The following is a 6,000-nucleotide window of genomic DNA, read 5'->3' as shown; positions in this document are numbered from 1 at the left end:
AACTTTTCATTAATTTAATTTTTACATCATAAAAAATGTTTTTGTAAATAGTTCATTTAACTTTTTTACATTTTATACATTATGGCGCTACTGGCCTACTCTGCTATACCTATAGTACTCAACTGTGTTTTTTTTTGTCTAATAGGTCATTAAATCTTTTTGCATTTTTAAAATAGTTTTATCTGTGGACTCCAGGGGTTCTCTGCATATTTGTTTTTATTATTGTAGATACTAAATTTCATTAATTTTTTTTTTTGCATTTTTAAACAATATAGTACAAAGTTGCAAGGGAACCTTTTCCGATTTCTGGGTTTCATTTCATTTAATATTTTTTAGATTATAAAACAAAGTAACCCTTGGTAGCAGTAACCAGTAGACTTCGGGCTACATTAGTACATACATAGTTTTATAGTTCATTTATTTATTTTTAATTATTACAATTATAACTTGTGGGTGCCCGGGGACGTTTTACCCATTTTTCTCATTTTTGTATTTAACTTAATTTAATTGTTTTGAGTAATAAAACAAAGTAGTTATCTTATAATACCTACCTAGTCTTATTCTCGTTATTTATTTTTGCTTATTGAAATCATTTTGCTTACGGGTGCTCAGGTTCCTCTGCAAACTTTTTCTGTTTATTGACCATTAAAAAGTTCATATTATTTTTTAAATTTAAAAATAGTTTTGCCTGCGGGTGTCGTGGTGGTGAAGTTTTAGGTACATATAATTTTTAAACAATTATAAGCAGTTAATGATTGGTAAAGTGCAATTTACAGTCCTCACTTACATTTTCTTTAATAATATATTTAATATTTATTAGTTTATTGACTACGGATACTTAAAATAAAATAATTTTTGTTACTAATATAATGTAATCGACCACCTATTCCGTCTTGGGTTTTTGCATTAGATACTCCAAGAAACTTATATTATGACGAATGTTTGTACTTAGTTATTCTTAAAAGTCCCTGGGCTATTCAAAGTATTGAAATATTTTTATATTTTCATATTTAATGAAAAAATAATTTTCATTACCCAATATTGTTGTTTACTTTTTTATATAACTAGTATTTTTATTATTTATATAAATTGATTGAATGAATAAATATTATTTTAGTGTTTTTTTAGTATTTATTATTATTATTATTATTAGAGTAAATTAACTTCCATTTCATTAGTAAATAATCTACTAATTGAATCATATTATGAATAATTATTGAACATAAATAATGTGCAATAAAATATAAATGAATAAATGTATTACCATGATAATAATTTTGATTAGATCAATGTTGTAAACATTTTACATTAAGTATTTTGGTATGAATTATTATAATAATTATACAATTGTAGTTTATTGATATTAATAATATTTCAATATGTTTTTATTTTAAGATAATAAAAACGTAAATTTGAGATGAAGAAAATAAATAATAAATGTATAATTTAAATAACATTTATGCGTGTTTTGTTGCCTACTCAAAAGGAAAACAATTTGTGATTTTCTGTATCTCACGAAAGTTGCATAATAAAATACTATTCACTCCAATTTTTAAATTCCAAGTGAATACTTTTAGAAGCAATCAAATTAATCGAAACTTACCGGCATGTCACTACTTTAATAAGGTTTTCACATTTACTACCTAAAAATAAGGTCCTATTTTTTTTTCTATCCAACTATCCCTTTTCAACTACCCTGGAAGCACAAATAAATTACTCATATACGTAGTATAAAATTCATTAACTTTTAAATAAATGTATAAAATATTAATTGGTGAAAATAAAATAAAAATGAAAAACTGTTTGGCATTAGTTAAGTAGCTCTTATATACAAAAAATCGGTTCAGTTATGAATGATTATGTTTTTATAGTGGGCCAACCTCTACACATTTGATCTTTGAACCAAACTATTTGATTTAATATCAACTCAAGCTATTTGATTTAGTACCGAATCAAAAATAAATATATATGCATATAAATTATTAGGAAATCACAAATAACAATTATGATACTAATAATAGTGAATGCCGAATAAAATAAATACCCGTTTTTAATGATTTAAAAATAATCTTTGGAGGAGAAGATATTTTCTTGTTCAGCTCGGAATTAGGTTTTAAGCTGTGTGTGATCGTGTTTGGCTTTCAAACCCGAATATAACGATTTTTATGATATAATAATGTATGTATTAATAAAAATAAATCAATCCTCGAATTGTATACATATTCGTTTTTGTGTTTTGTACAGAGCTGGTATTTAAACCGCAAATAATACATTCAAATCGAGTCTTGCAGACGTTATACTACTGTAGACGATTATTAAAAAGGTGTTGATTAAAAATTAAAAATTACTATATATTTTATATTACCATAAAAACGATAAAATGTATGATAATTATTATTCATGAGTATACTTATCCATGAAATACCGAAAATGTTCGTAATTTGTTTCGTGGTGCCCATTACAATAATATATAATACGTAGGTGGTGGGTACCTGCAGTATAGATAAATATTTGTTTTCGAACAGATGAAACGAAAATAAACGTTAATGATCTACGTACCATATGCATATATTACACTCGAACGCTCAAATTATCAATTTGATAGTAGTCATATACCTGATATAGGTACATACGGTAAACGGTAATCTGTTTATTAACAAACGAAGCCAATGCCAGCAGATGCATCTAAATAAACGTTACTTTTTTTCATACATTTAATATATAGCAACTATATGTATAACAAAATATTATGTAAAAACTATTATTTTTTTAGTACGGTGTAAGATATTTTGAATCATTTGTATATTTTATTTTAAAAAAATTTTTAATATAATAAATATGTAAGCAATGTGTTTCAAACATGAAGTTAAATATTAAAACGATATTATAGAAATGTACCTTAATAGTATCTAATGTTACTGTGATAGTCCCTATATTTATTAATAATCTGTAGGTAATATATTTTGGTATGTCGAATTTAACCTTGCGACAGGTTAGGTTGGTTACTATATCTATAAAATATACGTATAAAATATATTACAAAATCGGGTAAAATAAAATATTTCACCGTAAGTTTTATAATATTATGTGTATTATTAGGATTTAAGACTATTTTAAATATTATTTTACTTCATCAATAGCATCAATATTATTATTGGTATTACCACGGCGGCTGATTATCGATCATCAGCGTCGTTATAAGATGCAGCCACGACTGAATCATGCAATAATAAATAATAATACAAATAATAGTATTTCAACACACTCTAGCTGCACAGGTAAAGGATCAGGAAACGAAGAAACCACGGTGGCTCGACGTTATATGTACATAAAGTCATAATCTTTATATATATGTTATAATTTCATAAAACATTATTGAAACTATCGGTTCAAACAAACGGGTTTCTCTATAAATCTTATAATATGTTTAATTCAATTCATTTTATGTATCATTATAAATACATAATATAGTAAACAACTACCACGGCGGCTGATCATCGCCCTCATAGTCGTCGTCGTCGTTATATTATTCAGCAGCAGCAACAACGGCATCATGCAATAATAATAAAAATAATAATATTTGAACACACGCGAGCTGCACAGGGAAAGGATCAGGAAACGTGGAGAGACCTAGGTAGTAGACGTTATAGGCAGCGTGTGCTCGTATATATCATCAGCTCTCTCCCCACTCGTCGTCGCCCCATTCAACGGACACCCATCCGCGTCCACCGCCGTCCGCCTACCCATCGGGCCGGAACGCGGCAAAACGTGTGTACGAGAAAGACCGTTGACGAACAGCTGCCGCCACTGCCGCCGTCGCCGCTCTTTTATAATATTATACTATTATTATGTGTCGTGTTTTTTCACCGACGCACTCGCTGCACACACGGGTCCGGCGAGTAACGTGCGTTTCGGTTATAACGGCGACGGTGACGACTACGACTACTAGCTATTACGACGACGACGTGAAAATCGATGTTAATAATAATATTTTAATTATTTCATATTTGCCTCTGTTACTGCTGCCCACAAAATCTGAGCGAGTTTTAGTCGGACGGCGCTCACGCTACAATATTATTACAGGTAAATCGTTAAGGTCGTTTTTCAATAATATAATAATATTGTAAGTGTGTACTTGACGTATTTAGTTCAATATAATTTATATATATATATACATGTGCATACGAGAAAATTACGTACACTAGTGAGATCAGAAATTTGCAATTATATCACATTATTTAATTATTAGATATTATAGGTGCTGGTAGGTTAATTAATATTTTAACGATTCGAATCGTACCTAGGTAGTTACTGTATTCATAATAATTATTGTAAACGTTTATAGGTAATTATTATATTCCCGCTTGTAATTATTATAATTGGCACATTATTCGTACCTTTAATATCATACATCTATCTCGATGAATCGAATCATAATATAATTATAATATACCATCTCCAACGCTTCTAATTGATACATTATGGACATCTTAAATCGATAAAAGATTTTCAAACCTTGCTATTAGATACTGGAAAACCACACTCTTGTCGTGTTGCATGAAAAATGTAATAATTGGATAGTTCAATAAAATTTAATGGACCAATCGTTCGGCCATGAATGAAAAATGAAAAAATTTTCGGCCAATTTTTAAATATATTTTTTTTAATATTATTTTATTAGCTCACTATTGATTCGTTAAAATATGTTTACTGTTTAGTGATTGCAGTTCTTGTGTTCATGTGTTTAAAAATTGGAATGTTTTTACTTTTTATAGACCAACGTACAGAACACAACTGTATAGATAAAAACCGTCACAACGTTACCCATATTACTATAACTTTTTTTTTTAGTTATATACGATTATATAATTGTATATTATTTTTATTTTATCTAGCTTTTATTTTATTTTCAAAATACAAAATTTATAACCGAGCTTACCTTGAAAATTCTGAAATGATTTCGTTTTCTTCAATAATTATGTATAATGTCCAACTGCGGTATCTAGCTATACCTCGAGTCATTATGCTTGAAAACGGAATGGCATTTTCACCATTTAGCTGTATATATTTAGGTATAGCATTATTGTGTGAAAAACTATATTAAGCTGCATGGTTCCTTTTTAAACTAGGTATTTGTTACTTATTGTTAGTAATAATATGTTTATTTCCAAAAATAGAAGTTAGTATTAATGCTATAAAAGTAACAAATACAAAGAATATATAGATTTTTTTAAACGTCATGGGCAATCCAATTTAAAAATTTGGTAGCAGTACTGCCGACTACTATATAGGTATTTTCTTCTATTAGCGACCAATTATAATTTGTATTATATATAACAATATAATGACTCGGAAATTGGTAATCAGATATTTCCACTGCACTGAGTGCCTATACTTACTTCTTTACTTACTTCAGAGTTTAGTCGAATGGTACGGTCTAGCACATAAAGCTAGAGACTACGGTAGTAACCGTTCCAGAGGTATATATTTGAGAATTTTCTCGAAATGTTGACACTTCTATATAGGTATGAACTTCCATCTGGTAATTTATTCAAAGTCTGTACAACTGACAATAATTATTACCCATAAATACTATATATTTTATATATATATATATTTATATATATATACCAATTTTACTGAAAATTACATTAGTCAGATATACAATGTGCGTTTTATGATATATTTATTTTAATTTATATGCAATAATATGCTTATATCTCACGTAGGTACAATACCTATCGTAATTACGATACAGTACTATACCTACAGTAGTGCAATACGGTAATGAGCAATGAACTTAAAGGTGTTATCAAGGTTAATTGTTTTTTTTATTATTATTATTATTAGTATTCGGTGCGAATTATTTACAATATAATATACACCAACATATATATATACTCCATTGTGAATACATTTAAAATGTTAATGCCATTATTTGTTTACTCTAAGTTTATTTCGTTATGTTTAAACAGTGTTTAGTATTCAACACATACATTA

At 27.9% G+C, this 6,000-nt stretch overlaps 1 protein-coding gene across 2 annotated transcripts in view; it reads left to right on the top strand.

Annotated features, from left to right (window-relative positions):
- Nucleotides 1-3,850: 3,850 nt before the first annotated feature.
- LOC111035002 overlaps nt 3,851-6,000 on the top strand; it is a 32,628-nt gene continuing 30,478 nt past the window's right edge. For both annotated transcript variants that reach the window (XM_022316472.1, XM_022316474.1), the window contains exon 1: nt 3,851-4,083. The gene's annotated coding sequence lies outside the window, so the exon portion shown is untranslated. The remainder of the gene's footprint in view (nt 4,084-6,000) is intronic.

The sequence above is a fragment of the Myzus persicae genome, unplaced genomic scaffold (genome assembly GCF_001856785.1).
Source record: "Myzus persicae strain clone G006 unplaced genomic scaffold, MPER_G0061.0, whole genome shotgun sequence".
NCBI classification, from domain to species: Eukaryota; Metazoa; Arthropoda; class Insecta; order Hemiptera; family Aphididae; genus Myzus; species Myzus persicae.
The sequence above is the reverse complement of the archived record's forward strand: the minus strand, read 5'-3'. Positions and strand labels throughout refer to the sequence as shown.